General features: G+C 52.8%; 1 protein-coding gene across 1 annotated transcript in view; it reads left to right on the top strand.

Annotated features, from left to right (window-relative positions):
- Positions 1-5,229: 5,229 nt before the first annotated feature.
- Positions 5,230-23,066, top strand: part of COL22A1 (collagen type XXII alpha 1 chain) — a 234,856-nt gene continuing 217,019 nt past the window's right edge. Inside the window, exon 1 of the mRNA XM_032316558.1 lies at positions 5,230-5,673. The gene's annotated coding sequence lies outside the window, so the exon portion shown is untranslated. The remainder of the gene's footprint in view (positions 5,674-23,066) is intronic.

Below are 23,066 nucleotides of genomic sequence, written 5' to 3'. Positions count from 1 at the left end.
TGGACGCCTGCCGAGCAGATGGGGGAGGATGTGGAATCCCTATAATCTAGACAGAGGCGTGTAATTTAGGAAAGTGGATTTGTTTTTCTTGAACAACAGGGACAGATAACGCCGCTCCAAGTAGTCGGGACTGTCTTTGGAAAGCACAGACACCCCTTATTTCTCTGTCCTGTGTTTCTAGCTCTTGTTCCAGAGGCATCCATCACAGCACAGCACGGCAACCCTGTGAGTCGGCCGTCCTCGCTGGTCTCCTGGCTCTGGCTTCCGCCCCCTCCAGGCTGCCCACACGTGGACCCAGACGGCCCGCTGGGCGGCAGCGAGCACTCCCTGGCGGTGGGGCATCGAGCGAGGCTTCGACCTCTCTGTGCTCCCGTTTTTTCCTCTTTGCGGTGGGGATAACCTTATCTTCTGTGTATTCACTTTCATTCACATGGAGTCTGTTTACGGAGCACTGATCACGTGTCCTCTGAGCAAAGCCAGAGATGACTTACGGGCGGGGTCTAACCATGCATGAAAGGGCAGAGCAGATAGTAGATGCTGCTCACATCTGACCCCTTTCCTTCCCCCTCTTTCCTCAAACAGCAGTTATAAATCAGCCTCACATCTGCAAATCCCCTGTGGCTTTTGTCCAGTGCAGGAGAAAATCCGCATTTCCTTTCTAGACTCTGCACATTTAAGCTCTCCAAGAAAAATGTATCTATCAAAATTTAAATCATCCTTCAACTCCCGGGCCACTTCTGGAACTGCCCCCAGAAATACACGCAGATGAGAACAGAGCGAGAGATGCATAGAAAAAATGTTTATTGCAGCATGTTGTAACTGAAAATAGAAGTGAATGTCACCATTGATCAGCTGAGGATTTGTGGTCTTTGTATCCAGCAGACTTAGAGACCCTGTCCCTCGCATGCTGTCTGCCTTGTTGATGGGTATGTAATACTGATGGGACAGGAGTACGGGCAGATGCAATGCAAGGTGGCCATTCACAGAACGAGGAGAACTAAAGGAACTGACATTGACGGGTGCCCCAGATACAGTGTTAGGCAAAAAAAAAGATTCAAGCAACAGACTAGGATGTGTAAAGAGTATGTTCTCATTTTACAGAGTACAATGTGTCTGTACCAGACAAAACATCTTTGAACCAATAGGAAAAATTAGGAAAGCTACAAGATAATCTCTTCAATAAAGATTTTTGGAGAGAGAAATGGGGAGCCCCAGGTGAGCTTTACTCATCTGTTTTATTTTTCCCATTTAACCACACAGCGTGAGCATCCCCCCTAGTAAGGAACATAGCCCTGTCTCACCATGGGGGCCACTTCCCATCCTGTATTTAACTGATCCCCTACTGTTGGACAGTTAGACCATGGCCAATTTTTCACTTTTATAGACAGTGCTTATTTGAGCTCTTTCGGGACTGCATCTTTGCATTATAAATAATACATTCTTGGACGTATAATTGTTGTCACTTTCACTGCTGCTACTTCTGGTTGTCTTTGATCACTGCATGCCATTTACTGGATTTCAAAGTCAGGGAGTGCCTCAGCCTTTCACTAGTTCTCAGACAGAACAAACTGACCCCTGAAGCCCACTTTCCTCACCTGATGAAGGAAAGTATATCCCTTCAGGTGCTGCCAAGTAAGGAGAAGATGGCAGCAGGGAGGCTCTGAGGTCGCGGGCAGCCACTCCCCATGCGCCCTCCGCCAACACAAACACACACACTGCCTGTGAGTCTTGGGAGAGTTGCTGATGCTGATGTAAGTGATTCTGAAGCAGGGACGCCCAGGGCGCGGGGTTGGCACACAGGGCAGGACACCGCCCCAGGAACTGGCTAAGTGGGCTTGGCAGGGTCACACCATCAGCTAGCGACACGGCCTCTGATTGAATAACTCCGAATGGAGCAGGGGGGCAAGATCCAGTAGGAGGAGATTCGAGTTGCCAGGAAATCAGCATTTGATGTCTTAGCAGAGGATTGCAACTGATTTTCAGAGGTCAGAGAATCTCAGTGCTAGTGGGAGACGTTTCAAGTTATCTGCAGGGTGAGCTACAGAAGTCAGTGTAAGTTTTTAGAAGATGGACTGGACCTGAAGTCAGAGGAACAACTGTGGCAAGTTCCTTAAAACCTCCAAGTGTCTGCTTGTGGATTCGTACAATGAGGATGTTACCATCCTTGCCGCGTGCCGTCCGTCAGAAACAGGGTACTCGAGTGTCTACAAGTGTGTCTGGCACACAGGTGCTCACTCAATGGCCATTGCTGTCATCATCATCATCATTCTCTCTCCTGGAGAAGCTAGGGAGTTCCTGGAGGAGACAGCAAGTCAAAGAGTGTGTTGACCATGTACCAACTCTCCTTGCCCTGGGCCAGGCACTGTCCCAGCCCTACAGATGCAGCAACGACAGAATTTTCTGCCCTCCTGGATCTCATTTCTGGCTGGGAAGACAAAGAATAAATACATGAGTATCAAGTATGCTATCAGACAGGGGCTTTGAAGGGCCACAAACACTGAAGTGGGCAGAGAGAGCTATGGGGCTGGTTTATTATTATCATTTTTTAATGTTATCTTATTGTGGAAATAGTTATCATGAACCTGTCTTCTTAATACATGTGTAAGGGTATGCTGCAGTTTGGTCACTACAAGCACTCGGATCTGTGCTAGGTTCTCCCTAGTTCCCCAGTGCAGACTCTGCCGCAGGGGGTGACACATATTACCCCGTTTTCACAGCCCATTCTGCCCTCCAGAGGTTTATCTCCTTCATGGTGCTAACCTTAAACATAAAATTTATTATATCAGCAAAAGTCGATTTATTCAGGAATAACAGAGAATTGCAACTCAGGACATGCACGCTAGGGCAAGCCACGGGCAAGTCCAGCGCACAAAGGAGAGGAAGGTTACCTTGCAGAGAAGGAGAAGCTGGCAGGGGCTGTTCTGAAGGAAGAGTCCACTGGAGAAGAGCTAGAGTTTAGGGTGGTGAGGTTTCCCGCTGGATGAGTTTCCGCCCTGGCGGACCTCTGGTAAGAGAAGCGATGTACATCTTTCCCTGGGCGGGGGGGGGGGGGGGGGGGGGGGGGGGGGGGGGGGGGGGGGGGGGGGGGGAGGCTGTAATTGAGGAGTCTGCCCCGCCTCCTTTTCTGCTGGAGCCTGTAACTGACACATCTAGGATAGGAGTCCCTGCCCCTGTCCTTCACGGCGCTCAGGATCAGTCGGCAATGCGACATGGCAGTCCGCTGCCTGTCCTTCCCCTCCAGCATGCGCGCAGGCAACACGCCTGGGCTCCCACTCCGAGACAGCCAAACACCGTGGGGACAAGCCCCAAGCATCACGCACCCGGGGAAGACTCCCGTGGGCGGTTGCTGTTAAACCACTTGTCTTCCCAGGATCAGGATGTGGCCAAAATGTGACGCCCCTTACAAGTCCCACTTAAAACAGAGGCCCTGGGCTCCAGCAAGCACCAGCCCGGACCAGGCCCTTCCAGCCAATCAGGAGGAGGCCCTCCCTCCCCTTGTCTCATTAGCATATTTGACCCTGGGAACCTGTGCCTGGACTTCATTAAGTGCAGGTCCCTGGTCTGTATGGGTAGGTCTCCCAGAGCATGACCCCTTGGTTCTGTGTTTCCCCGCTTCTACTCGAGTTGTGGGCCCAGGAAAACTTGGCCTGCGCCTTTGACTTCTGGGTTTGGCCTGGTTTCTACCATGGTTGGGCCGCAGAACCCCACTCGGGTAACAAATCCCCCTCCCCACCTGGATGGTCCTGGCACACACAGGGCATCTAACAGCTGAGAAGTGAGTGCACCGTTCCTTACCCTACCTTGATTCTGATAAGCAGGGCCCCTGCCTCAGCCCCTCAGCATCCCACAGGGGCATCTGTTTTCACCAGGACACCTCCTCGGCTTCCTTTGGAAGACACCTGACACCGCACCAAGGGGTGCCAAGGGGCGCTCAGGAACCAGGTGTGGAGTGGATGGTCACGGGAGAGCTGGGAAAGATCGCAGGAGAAGAAGGAAGCCACTGGGTTGCCAGGAATTCCCTGGGTGTTCACAAATTTGCCCTCTGCTGTCTATGAAAAGCTACCAAGTAGGCAGCCAGAGACATCCCAGAGTTCAGAAGCCTGTTTGGAAGTGGGGGTGAGGGGATGGAGGAGGTCATCCGGATGAAGACATGCTCTCATCTAGTTCAAAATACCCCTGCCTGTGCTGTTTTTAGGAACGGAGGTCAGAGAGAAAACATAGAGGAGCCCCCTGGGCCAACACTTGTTGCTTCTGTGCTGCTGGGGGTTGGGAAGCCCCAGAAAAGGAGGCAGGAGTGTTCTGGGGCTTAAGAAGAAGAGGCGGTAAAGCAAAACTGTTTGTCTTCCACCCCAGAGACCCGGTCCACTGAAACTGAACGTGTGCTCCCAGGAGGAGCGCGAGCGCAGAAAGGCAAATCCTGCAAAAACAGAGTCCAACTATGGGATGCGGGATTGGCTATTAAACAACAGGTGTTCTATTATCTCTCTTCTGGTCCAGCCTAGAAGGATGCCTCCGGGAAGGTGCTGGACGGGCAACTGACCCAAGCCCGGAGTTCATGGTGTTTCAGGAATTGATACAGGGGAGGTGCGTGGGTCCTGCCTCAATATCCTTCTGACTCTTAGTAATGCTGACTCTAGTTTGAAATCTTTGCTCACTTCTCCTTAGACCTACCTGGCTCCCGGCCCCCCTCTTCTGAGAGACCCCGGCAGGTGACAGCAGCTCTCCAGGCCTTCCAGTTCCTCATCTACTAATAAGGGCCTGGATCCACCCCTCCCCCAGGACGCAGGGAGAGCCGCAAACGGGGCCACCTGTAGAAAGAGGCAGCTAGGTGCTGGGACTTGTCCGGTCCCTCCTTGCAGGACAAATGGCAAAGTCATCCCCAACCCCTTACCCCTCTAAACTTTCCAAACTGGCCTGCAGCTGCTGCCCGCGGGGGGCGGGGAGGGGGGCTATTTCAGACCGAGCTGTAGAAGGGACCAAAATATCCGGTGCGGTCTATAACTGGACAGGGAGTGTCAGCCCCTGTCCCGGGCTTCCTAGGGCGGCCTCTCCACTGCCTGGAAGCCAAGCTGCCGCTGCCTCTTCCCGCAGGGGCGCACCCTCCAGCCCGCTTGGCTCCCGCCCCCCAGGGCACAGACCTCGGCCCTCCCGGCGCCGCTGCCCCTCCCGCCGGCCCTCCTTGCGGGCCCGCCCACCGCCGGCTCCGCCCTCCTGGCTCCGAGCTGGGGGCTCCCGCTGCCCGGGCCACTTTGCCCCTGGGGGGACCGAGCAGCTTTGTTCCTGAGCAGCAGCTGGGCTGCCTGCGCCGCTGCTGCTCTCCGGGAGGACCTGTCTCCCCTTTCCTTATGTTTGTGTTTCTCCAGCACTTTCTGTTTTATTTTCCAAGTTGGGAGACTTACCTTTCTACGGTATTTCTGTAGTTACTGGTTTTAAAACTAGCTCTTTCTCGGGACCCCTGGCCTGGGGGAAGCTTATCCAAGTTTTGTTTGCAGATTGAAATTGCAAAAAAAAATTTGGGGGCGGGGGAAGGTGAGCGCTTTTGCTGGCCGGTGACCCCCTCCCCGCAGGAGGGGGCTGCCTGGGGCTGGCTGCTTCTCCTGACACTGCTTCTGCGGGATCCCCGCCCTGGACTGCAGCTGGAGCTGCTACCCCTTCGAGCTTCTCCCTTGCCAGGTAAGGCCGGGGTCTCTTCTCTGGAGGCTGTGGAGGTGACGGGGCTTCAGGCTTGGGCCCGTCTGCCCTGAGTGAGGATGGGGGAGGCCTGAGTGCCTGGAGCTGCACAGACGGCGCTCTCCAGACTGAGCGGTGTCCTTCTGGGGCTTGAACTGCGGAGGGACCTCCGTCCTGAGCTCACAGGTCTCTGCTTTGGGAACTTCAGAGTGAAAGGAAGCAGTCCGTAAGGAGCTGCCTGTCTGACTTTAGGTGAGCCGCTGGGAAGGCAGGAGCCCAGGAATGACTGGGGTGTGTCAGAGACAGGGGCGTCTTTCCAAGTTGCTACTTCTCAAAGTTGTTGAGATCTCCCAGCCTCTTTCAACCTTCCAGTAAGAAGTTTGGAGTAAAAGCCAGAAAGGAGGGGAAAAGGAAAGAAAAAGAGAAACAGCGGAGAAGAGAGAACAGCATACCTTCAGTTTTGCATTGTTTTCAAGGAACTTTGACTTTTCAGCCTAAATTTAGATCTCTTTCCTTCTGAGCAGTTTATTACTCCTCTCTCAATGGTAGCAAACCCCAGGGCCAGGAGGGGGGTTGTTTTTGCCCCCTTTTTCTGCCCGTCCTCCAGTGTAGCAGGCCAGAGGTTCTGGTCGCAGGTGATGAAGTTTAAGTTGGATTAGTGGTGTTATCAGACCATGCGTCCCCACTTCTCCCCACTCCCATGGAGACTCCGAGATGCCAGCGGCCAGGCTTACCGGGCATCCCCTGAAGAAGGGGCCGCCCTGTGGGCCGGTCCTGGAGCGCTGGGCTGCATCCCTCTCCACGGAACTTCCTCCCGCTACTGGGTCACCCCCCAGAGCTTTCTGCACAAGCGCCTCTGTCCCCTCTGTCCTTACACAGGCCATTCCAGCCCCCAGTCGCTCTCACTGACAGTGCCAGCAAAATCCCAGACAGCCCGTGAGGACGCCCTGGCTTTGGGAGGAACCTTGGGACCCCTTCTAGTTTCTTTGTTAATTGCTCTGTTTCAGGAAAGTTCTAAATTCCAGGGCTTCGGTGTGGTCCAAGGCCTCTAAGAGGGGGTGAAGGACAGGATCTCTTAACCCTGCCGCTTTATGGGGCTGCCCGAGCTCACAGACTGTCCAGTGATCCCCAGTGTCCTCATCGGCCAAGTGGAGGTGATGGAAAGGGAGCGGAGGCAGGCTTCTGGAAGAGCAGGGCTTCCGGAAGGCACACACCATGTCTCAGAAGCCCGTGCTCCTTAACTCCCCAGAGAGGTGGCACCTGCACCCCATCCTAGATTTCGTTGTCCCTCTGCTGCTGAGGGGCCGACCATGACTTTGGGAAATTGTCGCTCTGTGGTTGTCGGGGCTCTCATAGCAGGCAAGAGACTGGACGCTAGGAAGGGTTTCTTTCCAGGGGGCTTTTAAAATAATCAGAACAGGGTTTTGTAAGTGGTTTTCCTGGTGCTTCCAAATTTCACCCAGTGTTTGAAAAAGCTTCTCTGCATCTCAGAATGGCTCAAGAAGCAAATCACGGACTTACTCAGCCAGAGTTTTAATGTTTCCGGGTTGTGCTATTTTTTTATTTATTTCATCTTTTCTTAAAGATTTTATTCACTTATCTGGCTGAGAGAGAGCACAAGTAGGCAGAGCGGTAGACAGAGGGAAAGGGAGAATCAGGCTCCCCGCTGAGCAGGGATTCCGGCTGCTGGACTTAATCCCAGGACCCTGAGATCATAACCTGAGCCGAAGGCAGACGCTTAACGGAGCCACCCAGGCGCCTCACAGGTTGTTTTAAAACTGATTTCATTACTTGCCAGTAAGCTGTTCAGCAGACTTTTTGTACAAACTGTAAACTTTGGTTTCTCTTGAAAAATGAGAAGACGGGACAGCTTCTTCCTTGCATGAGGTCTGCGCGGCCGCCCACTTCAGTGAGGGGTGTGTCCTCTGCGCTGGTCCATGGTTGTCTGTGTGACCATCAAGGGCCTCCTTGGACCCCGGAGTTTGCTAGTTCACACTCGATGTGTCGGCTTATCTGTCCCCCTCTGATTCCATTCTAGAGGGGTGCAGATAAGTAGAGAGAAAGCAGGATTCCTGGGAGCGGAAGCCGCGACTGAAATGGCAAGATAATTGCCACCCCAAGAAAGGTCATTGGGTGTGGAGGACAGTAGCTGTGTGGCCGCGGCGGTCTGCAGGAATGTCATGGAGCAGATGCAGCCGACCTGCTCTCTCTGAGGTCCTAGTGAGGGCAGTGTTGTTGGACTCTGGATTCTAGTGCAGGAGGGAGAGCTGTGCAGGGACCAAAGGGATCCACTCATGCTTGGGGGAGAAGGTCCCCCGATACTGGAGGTATTTCAACCAAGCTTGGATGGCCATTCCAAATAGCTGGCAGAGGACTGAGCTGAGCTTTGAATGCTTGGGCCTGGTGGACATTTAAAGTCTTTTTCCCAGCTTGAGATACGGCTTGAGATACGGCTTGAGATACTAAGGGCTTCCTCTCCAGCCTCAAAACTTGGCTGGTCCCCTCCTGCCTCCTCTCTTCCTTCAGTGCTGCTTCTGCTGCTGAAGGCCAGCACAGGCTGTGTGTGCGGTCACTAGGCGTCAGGACGCGGGTGCTCTAGGTGCCATTCTTATCGAGGATCTATCAGCAAAGAAATGGAAGACCAGGCTTTGAACCACTTACCTGAGGACAGGGAGAGAAGGGATGCGGAGTCAGGATTCAAAGCCACTTCTGGGGGATCAAAGTCCATTGTTACTTCAACAAAGGCCCTTTTCCTCAGGCTGGGAGGACTTGTCCTCAGAATGGAACATTGTTTGGGATGCAGACCTACAAGGAGAACCAGAAAATAGAAAATGAGAAGAGCCGACAGTCATTTTTAGGTGGGAAAGGTCCCCGAAGTCGTTAGCCAATCCACTACTCAAGAACAGAATACCTGTTGTGATGAGCACTGGGCGTTATACGTAACTAATGAATCATTGAGCATGACATCAAGAACTAATGATGTACTATATGTTGGATAACTGAACATAATAATAATAAAAAAAAAAAGAATTGGATGTATGTTAGGAGGCATGACAAACGTAACTGCAAAGTTGAGGAAGACCAAGATAGATAGAAGAGGAAAAGTGTAATTACCCATTGTACAGATAAGGAAACAGAGTCCAGGAAGACATGAGGGACTTGCCTGCTTCCTATTCAGAGAGAGGCAGGTCTCAAACTCAGGTCTCGTGAGGTGCCGGGACACAGAGGAAGTGGCCCTCTGTCTTCCTGGCCAGGACTTTGCATCGTGCACGTGTGGGCTTGCACACATATGTGTGTGTGTGCATATGTGGATGTTGGGCAGGGTTGGTACCATTTTATATTGCTTCTTAAAATCCCTTCAAGTGGGTGAGCTAAACATTCCCAAGTGGTAGGGCAGTGAGCCTCTCCGTGCATGCAATTTCCCACGTGTTCCCGTGACATTCTCTGATTATTCCCAAGGAATAGGGTTTCTGGGTCAAAGGAGGTGGGCATGTTCATGTTTTCAGGAGGTCTCAGGACTGAGCATTCATGAGAGGCTGAATGCCAGGTAGTATCATGGTACAAAATACGGGAAGTCTTGATGGATACCCAGGGAAGGTGTGGAGGTTGGACCTGCCAGCGTTGTGGCTGCAAAGATGCCAGAATCCTTCTGTGACACAGCGAGCTGAGCTCCCTCCCACTGCCCGAGACTGAGGCCAGGTGCCTAAGACAGTATACTCCCGGTTCCTGGAAGCTGGCTCCTTCTAGTTAACTCTGGCTGTGTTCTGGTAGAGATGAGAGTATCATTTTAATTTTTATTTAAACTTTGGTTCATTATAAAATATTGTGGAGAAGAGGAATTGACACCATCTTTTGGTTGGAACTAACTCGAGGGAGAGCCTCTGCTGTAATTGCTACTGATTGGAGAACATTGGCGCTGGCCTTGAATGCCTGGCAGCCAAGCTGTTGGGGACAGTATGCTCCTGAGTCCATAAAGACAAGAAAAAGCAAACTGACCTAAACAATAAAAGAATGTGTCATTTAAAAATAAAACAATGGCAAACTTGTTTGTGATTGTGGATTCAGAGTGTCTGCGTATGGCTTTGCCAGATACCTGGTAAATCTCTCCTTCTAAGGGCTCATTCACTTAAAGAATGTTCTAGAAGCATCCCAGCCACGTCGCCCAATCTCCTTATCTGATGACTGCCTCCAATGTCTCGTCTCTCAGGTACTTGGTCACCTTCTCCTGGTCCACCTCAGGGGCAGAGGAGTTATCACTTACCGGAGCAGCCTCCGATGCCTTGTTGAATATCTGATGAAAAAGTCTTTCTTTTATTGAAATGGGAGCTGTCTTTACTGCTTTTCACTTGCCAGTCCTTATTTCATGTTTTTGGAGCTATTTAGCATAATTTAAATCCCATTTCTGAGGACATTTTTTGAGCCCTGTAAAAACAAAAATAATGTGATCCTGAGCCTATCTGAGATTGAGGGCCAACGGGTGCCAGACTGGGTGTTTGGCTTTCTTACATTGTTTATTGCTGCGAATTTAGCTCTGCTCTTCCCTGCTGTGCGGACGGACAAACCGAGGCTTTGGACAGTCCCGCGATGGGTCAGCTGCAGCAGAATTGGGATCCGAACCCATATGTTAGTGGAAAGCTCATGCCCTTACCCAAATTTCCAGACTGAGTATATAAGGTAAATGTATGGAATTGATACAAAGAGGCAAATACACCATTTGGAAGTGGCTTTTACTTGTTAAAAAAAAATATTTCTCATTAAAATAGCTTAAATTATAAAAGTAATAAAAGTGTATTGTTGTAAGTGAGGCAGGGTTAGAGAACCCCTGCATTCACCCCTTACCACCCTCCCCTTAACCAATAGTAACATTGTGGCAAATAGCCTTTTGCAACATTATATCCAAACCACACACATCAATCAAAATCCAGTGTTTGAACAGTTTGGGAACAATAATAATGAGATCTAAAACAAGTTTATGTAGCACAATGTCTGGCTCCTAGGACTGGACTCCATTAATAATTGAAAGGTTGAACTGTATTCTGTTCTGCTTGGTCTGATGTTTGCTGGGAGTGCACTGGGCGGTGGTGCAGTGGTCCCCCTTCGCTTTCAGCAAAACTCATGGTCAGAATGAGGCCCTGGGTGGATTGTTTCCAGGCCTCAGGAGAAACGCCTAATGGCAACCTAACCTTCTTCCTTGCTCTGGAGCTGCTGTAGGCAAGTCGCTTGGGCTTTCTGAGCATCTTGGGTTCTTCGACCCTAGCACCCCATGCTGCCGGCAGCTCCACGTCCTCTGCTCCTGTAACCCACCATGGGCTTGTCAGTTTCTGCCACTAGGCAATGAATTCCTTTAGATGACGGGTTTCACATTCTTTATCTATGAACTGCCCGTGTCTACACAATGCTGGACACAGTGGGAACACAACTGATTTTATGGAACAATGTAATTTCAGAATGGTGTTAATTAAGTGCCTGGCACAAAGTAGGTAGTGAATTAAGAAATTAAAATTTATTTTATTTTTAGATTTTATTTATTTATTTGACAGAGGGAGAGATCACAAGCAGGCAGAGAGGCAGACAGAGAGAGAGGGGGAAGCAGCCTCATCACTGAGCAAAGAGCCCGATGCAGGGCTCGATCTGAGGACCCTGGGATCATAACCTGAGCCAAAGGCAGAGGCTTTAACCCACTGAGCCACCCAGGTGCCCCTGCAATTTAGTTTAAACCACAGTTAAGTCAGTGAGTCCAATATCAATTGGAGAAGTCATAGGCATATTTACGCCACCTGGCATGGTGTCCCCCCCACTGGTGTGCTCAACACTAGCCGCTCAGGAGGGGCTCTGTTTGATGGCCAGGCAGCCCAGGGACCTGCCCACTGTTGAGGCCCACACTGAGCCCCGGGACTGGGCTTACACTGGCAACAGTAGATCTGGCTCAGGTCTGAATTTGGCCCTCCTGTTTGCGAACTGCATGGTTTCCAGCACCATTTAGAACATCTCCCGGCAGGGGCACCTGGGTGGCTCAGTCCACTGAACATCTGCCTTGGGTTTGGGTCATGATCCCAGGGTCCTGGGATCAAGCTCCAAGTCAGACTCCCTGCTCAGTGGGAAACCTGTTTCTCCCTCTCTCACTATAGCTCCTCCTCCTGTTTTCTTTCTCTCTGGCAAATAAATACATTTTTTTTTTTTAATAGAACTTCTCTGTGCAGGAGCCCAGGGAGGGAGCTCTGATAGCACCGAGTGTCAGCCTAGGGGTCGGGGATCTCTGGGGATGAGCAGGTCTGACATCCTTAGGTGCTCATGGGTCAATTTTCTACCTTTACAAGGTCATTGGGCCCCAGGACTTCCCTTTAGCCACACTAGCTTGTTCTTAGACTAGAAAAGAAAGTTTCTGAACTCACTAGATCATCCCCTTACAAAGTGATTTAGTAGCTGTGGGGATATATGTAAATGTAAATATCTATAGCCCCTTGTCTCTTTGGTTAGTCATTTTTTTTTAAAGATTTTATTTATTCGACAGAGAGAGATCACAAGTAGGCAGAGAGAGAGAGAGAGAGAGGAGGAAGCAGGCTCCCTGCTGAGCACAGAGCCCGATGCGGGACTCGATCCCAGCACCCTGAGATCATGACCTGAGCCGAAGGCAGCGGCCCAACCCACTGAGCCACCCAGGCGCCCCTGGTTAGTCATTTAACACCAGCTCTTCCTGGAAGGCCTGGGTGGCTCCGTCGGTTAAGCATCTGACTTTGGCTCAGGTGGTGATCTTGGGGTCCTGGGACTGAGCCCCGCATCAGGCTCCTCCTGCTTCTCCCCCTGCTCCTATGTTCTCTCTCTCTCTCAAATAAATAAAATCTTTTTTAAAAAAAATAGCTTTTCCCACAGGGGTCCATCCTGTTACCATTTATCATGCTCTGAATGTAGGGGTGCTTAGGGACTGAAGGATGGGTGCAACACAGCCCTGATGCCAGAATGTTCGGTGCGCTAAGGGTGAGGGTTCAGGCACTCTGTGCTGGGGACGACAGAGGAACACTTCACCCCGCAGTCAACCACTTAGCAGGCACCAAGGACTCCCACAGTGTAGACGTGGCCACTGAGTGTTTCTGTGCACACCCCACCCCCCCGACTTCTGCAACAGCCCTGGAGCTATGTAGTCATCACCTTACGTAGGAGGGGAGACCTGGAGAAATTTAGAGGCCCGTCTACAGACAAGATAAATGCAGATGTCGCTGCTCCCCGCTGCTCCCCTCGCTTCTTCTCATCCCTTCTGTGTCAGAGTGTGACTTGTCAGGGCTGGGCTTTCACGGAGGGCTTCCGAGAGCCGGAGCACCTAAGCTGATTCTAGGAGGAAGAGAATTCGCCACATCGTTTTAAATGGCCGGTTTCTCCTTTGGGCCATCCCCCTGCAGGGGAGGGTCCCAGAGGCGACACTCTGCCTTGTTTATCTCTATCTTGGGGACTCTGGCATGGCCTTGGGGTGGCTGGGGCTACAGTGTTTGTGGCATGAGTGAGCATTTGTGTGGGTGGGTTGGGGGGGTGGATGAGGAGGCAAACACACGACGGGGCGAGGAATGAGTGAGTGGGTGCGCTCATCCACATGGCCACGTTTCCGTCAGCCATGTCTGGATGGGTTTTCAGGTGAAAAGGAAAGGGGGCGGCTTTGTGATGGTCTTTTGCTCAAACAAAACCTTTCAAGAGGCTTTTTTCCTGTCCCTCTTGTTGCAAACCCCCACCAGGGAATGCCCAGGCTGTGTTTACAAAGCTCGGCTTTGCCGGGTACTGCACGGTGCGGTGGAAATGAACGGAGCTCCTCCCACAGATGCCCTTGATGGGGAGACATTCGGGGCTTCTCCTCGGCTTCGTTCTGGGGTCTTGGCACTGTGATGCCAAAGCCATGGGCTCCTTTAGGAACAGAGCTGGAGGACCCCACACTGTGACAGCTCAGAGCCCTCTACCGGGAAGAAAGTTGATCCTGCAGAGCCCGTGAGCCTGGTGCGTCCCCATGTATCCCTGACCACCTTCACACACTTGTGGCTGCACAACGACAGGGACGTGGTGGGTCTGAGGCCGTACCTCGGAAGAACAGAAACACTCTTAATGAATAGGGCAAGACTGTAAGTCCTGTGCAAATCTACAAGTTTACTCTTTTTGCAGGGAGTAGCAAGTTCAAGGTTAATTTTTTTTTAATTATTTTTTTAGAAAATATAAGAGATCTTCCTATTATTATCTAAGTGAAATACACAGTTAAATATAGTTCAGACACTCAACCCACTGATTCATTTGTTTCCGTGACATTCCGTGGGGGGGGGGGGGCCCTGCTGTGTGCCCGTCACCATCTAGGCACAGAGGAAAAGAGACCAGAGACACAATCCCTAGGTCTAAAGGAGCTCAGTGGAAAAGATAGACCAATAAGTAGGTCAGTTTTATTTTATTTTTTTTAAGATTTTTTTTACTTTTAAGTAATGTCTGTTCCCAACGTGGGGCTCAAACTCACAACCCCAAGATCAAGAATCTCATGTTCTACTGACTGAGCTAGCCAGGCACCCCTAAGTAGGTCAATTTAATACCACTTGTGGGGTGCTAAAACTTAAGGGTCTGTGAGAGCCTAAAGAAGATAGTGACACACTTCTTGCCTGGGAAATCAGGGAAGTCTTCCTGGAGGAGAAAGCACATAGGCTGGGTTTTGAAGCCTCAGTAGGAGTCTGCCTGGCAAGGAAAAGAAAGCATCACAGAGGCAATGTCAGAGATTCAGAAAAAGAAAATACTGGGGAGGGGTGCCTGGGTGGCTCATTGGGTTAAGCCTCTGCCTTAGGCTCAGGTCATGATCCCAGGGTTCTGGGATGGAGCTCCACATCGGACTCTGCTCAGCAAGAAGCCTGCTTTCCACCACCCCTACCCCGCCCCCGGCCTGTTTCTCTGCCTGTTTGTGATCTCTCTCTCTCTCTCTCTGTTAAATAAATGGGAAAAAAAAAAAAGAAGAAGAAGAAGAAGATGATACAGGGGTGTTGGAGGAAGAAGAAGTCTTTGAGTTTGGAGAATAAGATTCATGAGGTCAGATGTGGGGGCCATAAACCTGGAAAAGGTGATTGGGGTCCGACTGAGAAGGGCCACAAAGAGAAGACTTTAAGGCGGGAATTGACAGGAACAGACCTGTCTCGTCCGATAAACTCTGTGCTCATGGTGAGAAGCCCTTTGAAAACTCAGAGTATGACTTGGGAATTTCTAATTTGGTCCAGGGGTAGGAATCTCCTTCTCAGCAGGGAAACCGTCCTCAGAGCTTATGTGGAGCACACGGCCTCCAGCAGAGTGGGGATCAGAGACTACAGGGTCTCTAAAGGTGGGGACACTGTAAACCCACTTGCTGGAGCCCATGGGGAGGGAGGACCATGCTCCCCTGGTAAAGGGGAGTCAAGCACCTGATCCCCCTTGGCAACCGCTCTGTCCCTCAGCTTCCCCATCTGAAGATGGCTAACGCCTGCCTCACTCCCTCTTGTTGCAACAAGCACCCAACCCCTCTGCACGGCCCAGGACTTCATCCTTCTCCCCTAGGAAAGGGGGAGCCTTCATAATCAGTGTGGGGGCTAGAGCACTATTTATACCCATTGCTTCATCAGACCAGACGCTGCTCAAAATAAGTTAAACAGAAATATCTTTGTGTCCTTAGGACCCGTAATCTGAGACAGTCTCTTGTGAAATGCCCCGACACAGTGTATTTGGAGTGGGGGGGGGGTGGGGAGAAAGAAGCAAAAGAAGAAAATACTGGGACGAATGCAGCACCAAAGGTGCGAAAGACCTAAGGACGGGGTGCGGCATCCCTGAGATGTTAGAATGAACTAGTGGAGTGTTAAAGAGCATTTGCATGGGCTGAAGGGAGGGGCCTCCTGTCCTGGGCTGCCCTTTTGGCCCCAGAGGGATGCAGGTGGGGGATCTGGATGGGTCTGGGAAGCCCGCCCTGCAGAGGAGTTGAACTGGGCCCTTCTGGGAAAGCCTGTCTAAACTGGGTTGGGAACCAGAGGGGAGACGAAGAGTGAGAACATTTGTAGAGTGAGGGACACTGCGTGCGGGAGCCTGGGTGAGCTCCAGAGAGCAGGGGCCCTACCTGAGGGCTTAGCTAAGCGCACGCCTGCTCTGTGGTTTATAGGAGAAGAAAGCACAGTGCACACGGGCTGGAGCTGAAGAAGGGAAGGCAGTGAGGGTTTGCTCTGGGCAGCACGGCTCTGGTGCCTCTGAACGTCGGGCAGCACTGGGTGCGGTGCTCAAGTGATGGATGGTATCTCCTCCCCCCCCAGGATGCGGCCTCATTCTCCATCAGGCTCCCCTGTGTCACGACGGCCTTCAGTATCTCTAAACTTGGCACCTGGAGTAGAAGCATACCTCTCTCTGGAAACTCCCGCGGAGGGCCCAGAGACGGCCCAGCTTGCTTACCTGTTTCACCCTTGTCCTATTCCAGCATCTGGGGGGATGTGGGGTCTACACTGGTCTAGTCTGGTCTCGGGCCACCCCACCGGCCAGGCGGAAGGTACACGCTCCCGTGAACCACATCAACCGAGCGTGGAGAGGAGTTTTTGGCAAAAGCAAGAAGTGAAATCTGCTTCCAGAAGAAAGGAGTCTAGAAGGGTTAAAGCAGAGGTGGGGGCAGGCAGGAGACCTTCCCTGGGGGGGCAGGGGCACAGAGGGGGACAGACAGGAGTGGTCTCAGGGTGCCTAGTTCTATGGCCCTTCTCTTCCCACTGCCCTGAAGCCCTTCAGACTGAGCACCTTTCTGGAACTGGGGAAATGATTCAAAGTCAATGGGCATTTCCCTGCGTGTTATTTACAGCAGAAAGCTCCAAGCACTGACATTCCAGGGCCCACAGTCTGCCCTGGGTGGTCCTTCCCACTTTCGTCCTGATTTCCTTTAGGAGGCAGCCGGGAACCCCCGAGAGAGTGTGGCCCCAAATGTTGATCCAGCCTCTGCCATGGATAACCACGTGGTCCTGAGCAACGTCGTGGCCTGGGGTTTCTGGGCAGTGAAAGAGGACGGGGACTCCGAGCACACGAGGCTGTTGGGGGCCTTTCAGGCGCGGCTGCGCACCTGCTGTATGGCTGGAGCTCAGTGACTTACCGGAGTCCACGTACAATCAGGTCTGACCCGGACTGCCACCAACCTTGAGGGGATCGCTGGTAGGCGATGGTTCTCCTAGTCACCGGTCAGGCCTGTCGGTCAGATCCAGGAGGTGGTTAACCGTAATGCTCAAGAAGCCGTCCTTGGCAGCAGAAGCTCGGTGGCATATGGGAAACAAACCCCATAGGTTCCCCATCTTTGCTCTCAGCTGTGTCTGATCAGAGCCCCCTCTCTGGTCCCGTAACACACCATGGCCACATCCCATGACTTTCTGTTCACTTTCAGGGACTACCAAGCCTAGTCTGTCCATTCCAGCCCTAAAGAGTAATCCCTGCCCCCGTCCCACGTGGTTACCCATGGTAACCACTGTCCCAAGGGACCTGGTGATGGTGTGGGGGGTGGTTGACTTTTCCCTCCCCCCTTTCTCCCTCCTTACCTACTTCGGTGGCAGCAGGGGCCTTTCTGCTGGCTGCCTCTGGTGCTGGTACTTCACTGCACTCCGGGGACCCAGGGGGTGACTCTAACGGAGCCCCCCACCCCCCGGCTTGGAAGAGCTCTTCTGGTCGGGCTCTCCCTTGCCCCTTGCATTTCTGCTCTGCAGCACCTTTGGGGCCGCTTACAGCTGCAGTCTCCTCGTGCCAACAGCTCCTCTGGTTGGGTACCAGCCCGGCAACCCAGGCCTGCCTCCCTTTTGTGGTGTTTCTGTCACTCCTGGGACCTCACTCTCTCGTGCCACATGGAATCATGGGCGTGCACGTGGCCCCTTCCCGATCCTGCGCTGCCCGTTCGCCTGTCCTCTTCCCCTCGGTCACAGAAAGCCGAGCTGACACGCAGTCAGGTGACAGGAGACTGGTTGGGGGGTGGTCCAAGCCAGCCCGGCAGGTCCGTGATGAGACGCTCTGAGCTCTGTCCGGAGGCTGTGAGGGCTTACTGCAGGACTCAGCCACCAGCCTACGGACCAGATTGGTGCAATAGGGGCCTCACTGGGTTCTTGTGAGCACGTGCAGACCATGAGACTCCCCAGTCGGGGGGAGTCTGAGGGCCGGGGCCACTTCCTGAGCTGCTGGTTTCAGGAATCCGGAAACGGAGTGAGACCTCTTACTCCTTGCCATGCCCCTCTTTCTGGACGGCTGCCTCCTTCCCGTTACTCAGATCTCCATCCAGTGTCCCCATGCAGGACACTGTCCTTCTACGAAGTGTGCACCCTGTCCTGCCCCGATCAATACCCGTGACTTCACCCGGCTGTGCTCACATCCGCTCTTCTCCGACACCGTATTAGTGCTCAGGCGCGTCTAGGCCGCGCTCTCTTCCTAGACAGCAGGCTCCGCGGAGCCGGGGGCGTTGCTCTACCCAGTGGTTAGAAAGCGCCTGGCACGCGGTCCGGGACGTGGCACATAGTGGCCGAGTTGATAAATCGACGAGTCCTCGGACGGCGCGGGATAGGGAAGCAGTGCGCGCCGGCTGCAGGGCGAGGGTCGCCGTCCAAGTCCTCCGGGGCCAGTTGAAGGAACACACATCGTTTGAAGACTAGACAGAGCTTGCGTTTCATTCACAAACTGTAGCAGCTGGGAGAGACACGACGGGCATCCTGCCTCTTCTGGGGGAAAAACCAAACCAAACCAAACAAAACGGGCAGAGAGGAAATCTTGTTGGATTCCGCGGCGTACAGGAGGAGGCCGCATCCCTCACTCCGTCTCCTCCTCCTTCAGTCCGATGAATCCCGAGCTTGGGCAGTTGGTGTAGGGCTTAACGGGATTCCATTTAAAAAAAAAAAAAGATTTTATATATTTGTCAAAGAGAGAGAGAGGGAGAGGGAGAGTGAGCACAAGCAGGGGCAGCTACAAGCAGAGGGAGGAGCAGGCTGTCCGCTGAGCAGGGAGCCCGACGCGGGACTTGATCCCAGGACCCTGGGTTATGACGGGAACAGAAGGCAAACGCTCAAGCAGATTCCACTTAAGTCTTGCGATGTGCTAATGAGGAGGACATGGGACTGGATGGAAGTTCTTGCTTGTTAGCAGGACCACAGACTGCGGAAGGTTTGGGCTCCTGCTCTCTCCTCCCCCCTGGGATGTTCTCCAGACAGAGACCAGGGCTTCCTGCTCCAGTGAAACAGACCCTGATTCTAGGCTCACAGGGGCCTGGGCTTGAGCCCCAGACTTGTCACACCCCTGCTGTGTGATCGTGGGGGGGGCATATTCTGTAACTCTTCTGAACCTGAAACCCCTTTGGCGGCTTGTTATGAAGAGAGAACACGTTGCAAGGGAAACTAGCACGGTTCTGTCTGCGTGAATCACGCTATGCCCTCGTGTGGTTGTTCTGTCGTTCCTGCTCAGACGGTCGGATCAGCTGCCGTTCTGCAGGTTTTCACATATATTTTCCTGCCCTAAGAGTCCTCTGTGCTCTGCCTCTCTCTCTCTCCTTCTCACCCCAGCCCCCTGGCAGCTGCGGGTTCCTCTGTGGTCTCCACGATTTAGCTTCTCCAGAACGTCACAGAGTTGGGCTCCTACGGTGTGCAGCCTTTCCAGATTGGACTTCTTTCACGGACTGATAAGTATTTAGGGTCCCTTTATGGCTTTTCATGGCCCAGGAGCTCATTTCTCTTGAGTGCTGAGTAATGTTCCCTTGTCTAGGTGGACCACCGTTTCCAGGTCTGTTCACCTACGGAAGGATGTCTTGAATGCCTCCAGGTTTTGGCAATTGTGAATGGGGCTGCTGCACACATCCACGTGCAGATTTTTGTGCAGACATATGTTTCTAGCTCCTTTGGGTAAATACCAAGGAGCATGGTTGCTGGGCAACATGGGAAGAGCATGTTTAAGTTTTCGAGAAACCACCAAACTGTCTTCCCACGTGGCCGCTCTGTCCTGCGTTCCCTCGAGCCGCGAGTGAGCAGCCACGCTGCTCGGCGTCCTTGCCGGCATCGAGTGTTGTCTTTGCACTGACTTTGGTCCTTCTTGTAGGTGTGCCATGGATGCAGTTTTAACTTCCAGTTTTCTGATGCCGTGCGGCGTGGAGCATCTCTCTGTGTGATGACTTCCTGTCCGTGTATCTTCCTTGGTCCTGAGCCTGTTAAGAACATGGGTCCTTTCTTTAAATCAGGTTGTTTGTTTTCTTCTTGTTGAGTCTCAAGGGTTCCTTGTATATTTTGAATCACAGTTCCTCTCTGTGTCTTCTGTCAATATTTTCTCCCACTCTGTGGCTTGTCTTTCCATCCCCTGAGGTTTGTTGTCCTTGTTGCTAGTTAGAAGTGCCGCACCCGGAGCTCTCACCGTAGAAGAACACTGGATCAGAGAACAGACTACAAATATAGGGGTGCCCGGTTGTGCCCGCTTCGTAACTAGGTGTGACGATGAGAAGGAGCCCATGTGGCATGGGAGGTGGAGAGCTTGGCTTCTGTCCTCCGCCTCTGACTTGCACTCCCTCTGCACATTTCCAGGGGTGTCCCCAGCCCCTCTTCTGAGCTCTAGGCTCAAGTGTCAAGTGTCGATCTTTGACTCCATCTGGCTGCCTTCAGGGTGCTCAGAGTCACTCAGTGGGTCTGGCGGGAGCTCCCCATCCCTGCCACTGCAGTGACTGGCTCCGGCTGTTCAGATCGGGGCTCTGGGCTCTGGGCTCTGGGCTCCCCTCTTCCACGTCCTCCTCCTCCTCCTCCACTGCCAGCCAGTCACGCCTACCATGGCATCCGCGGGCAGCAGGCAAGGTGGTCTATGTCTCTTTTCATGCTACCTCCCTCCTCACTCGCCTCTCCGTTCCGTCCACCCTCTCCGCAGGGTTGATGCCACACCCGTGCCTGAGGACACCCACTGGAGTCCGGAGGTCTCAGGGTGCTCTGTCCCCTTTCTCTGGGTCACCACACAAGTCCTAACCGTCTTTATGAACAGCCTCAAATCTGAATGCCTTCCTCTCCCTACGTCCCTCCCTCCTCCTTCAGCCTTTATTTCCTTCTCCAAAACGCTGTACTTCTTGCTTATCCCATGCATGTTCCTCAAAGGGAGGCTGCCCATCGCTGGTGAAGGCAGCCCTTGTCCTCCTGCCTACTCTCCACTCATCTTCCCAGGCTCAACTCGGATCTCCCCTCCTCCAGGAAGCCTTTGGTGACCTCGTAGGACTGAGTGAGGTGCTTGTCCCTCCCTCTATCAGAGTCTGACTGCGTGGAATTATAAGCATCCTCTTGCTTCTCTGTCTCCCCCATGGGGCTGCCATCTCTGGACAGAGTGCCCTACCCTCCGTGCCTGGCCCTTAGTCAGGTTCACACGCACGGAGGGCGTGCTTGACTTAGACAGTGAACCAGCGCGCTTCCCGGTGCCCCCCGCAGTCACCCTCTGACTTCTGCGTAGCTCAGGTGGAGAATCTCCCTCCATGTTGTTTGTGGCCGTGTTGGCCAACGTCTAACTTTATACGAGATTATCACCTCATTCCCTGCCCCTTCTCCTCTACAGACCCATGAAGGAGGGGCTATCATTCCCATTTTATAGGTGAGAAAACAGAGGATTCAAAAAATCACAAAAAACGTGTGCCTTCCGTACTCACTCTGGCCAGGCATCGTTCTAAGCTTTGCACTGGTATCGACCCAGTTAACCCCTCCAGTGAGATAAGTGTTTTATCCCCACTCTCACATGAAAGGGCTGAGGCCCAGAGAGGTGCAGTGACTCCCCTGGTTTGCACAGCTCGGGAGAATTTGAACCCGGGGGCTCTGCTTGCAAAGCGTCCTCATGGTGCTCGCTGCCCCAGAAGAAGCCAGTGCCCCCGACGGTGCCCAGCATATAGGAGACCCAGGAGACTGGGTCCAGCTCACAAAAAGCCAAGTTCAAATCTAGGAAGTAGGCTTTCCAGCACTTTCCTGGCTCCCCAGTTGGGCTTTTGAGCAACCTGGCAGAGAGGAGGCCACCCAGCTCCCTCTTCGCCATCTGACCAACAGGTGCAGCTGACATCACCAAATGCCCAGCAGGTGAGCCCTGGAGGCTCAGAGCTCAGTGGTCGGACGCCCTGCGCCATGCTTTTATGTCTCCACCAGATTCCTGCCCAGAGCATTGCCCGTCACCCTGGCAACATATCAGCAGCCCCTCCCCCCACTCCCACCACACAGTGGGCCGGGGCCAGGCCCTCTGTGCAGACCCAGTGTGCTGTGTGCCTGGGCTGCCTTCCAATGCGCCACATCTCATCTTCTCCCTTTAAACTGTGTTCTGCTGTGTCTTCCCCCTCTCCCCGGGGCCCTGGATAGGGAGCACTGGTTACTATGGCAATGGGCTGGCTTGTGGCAGGAACTCAGCTCAGCAAATTAATTGCTGGACTTTTGGAGACTAATGGCCAAGCTCTGCCTCCCAGGGACAGGGTGTGGCCTGCATCATGCCAGCTGGGCAGCTGAGCCCAGGAAAGTGCTCAGAGCCTGGAGAGAGAGAGAGAGAGAGCTGGGATCATGGCACCCATGCTTGCTGGGGTTGCCACCAAGGTGGGCTGGGGAAGGCGGGGACACGGGTTCTCCCAAATCTTGCCTTTCCTGCACACTTGGTCTATGCTATCCTCTGGGCTTTGCACTTCGCAGAAGGCATGTGTAGCCCTCATAGCCCTCTCACGCCCTTTTTATGGGGGTGCATTGCTCTTTCCTGTGGCTACGGAAGAAAGCTGGGATTCTGTACCACTCCTGCCTCCTCAGTGGGCATTTTGTTGTGAACACTCCATGTACATTCCTGGGCAGAAGGTCGTTCTGTCCTGTGCCCCCTCTTCCAGAGGATGGAGGCACAAGGAGCATTTCCTAACTCACCCCACGAAGCTAGCATTAGTCTTCCCCAAAACAGGCAAGGGCCGTCCAAGAAAAGAAAAAGACTAATGTCTCTCATGAATATAGATGCAAAAGTCCTCAACAAAATAGTAGCAAATTGAATACAAAAACATGTACAGAAGGAGTTCGATACCATAGACCAGCAGGATTTCTCCCAGGTCCGCAAGGCCAGTTCACCATTTGAAAACTCAGTGAATGGACTGATTGCACCAGCTTCTTTTCCCTCTGGTTATTATCGGGTTTCTCCCCCGTCCTTACCCCATGGTAAGGGGTAACTCTCTTCTTTCCTGGGCGATCTGAATTTGGGTTTTCGCTATATACTTTGCCTGTTTCCCACATTGTTTCTGTGCTTAGGTAGCAGTGTTGGGCCAGCTGGGTTCCAACATCTGGAGAGAAGCCACATGGCCAACGACGAGGAGCTGGCCTGTGGTCGGATTGCCTGGGACTGTGGCCTGTGGAGTCCCAGGCCAGTTGCTAAGCCCTTTGCACTGAGTTTCTTACTCAGCAAACTGTACCTGCTGATACCCG

Source organism: Mustela erminea, chromosome 16, assembly GCF_009829155.1.
Source record: "Mustela erminea isolate mMusErm1 chromosome 16, mMusErm1.Pri, whole genome shotgun sequence".
NCBI classification, from domain to species: domain Eukaryota; kingdom Metazoa; phylum Chordata; class Mammalia; order Carnivora; family Mustelidae; genus Mustela; species Mustela erminea.
Note: the sequence above shows the minus strand (reverse complement) of the source record. Positions and strands in the feature narration are given on the sequence as shown.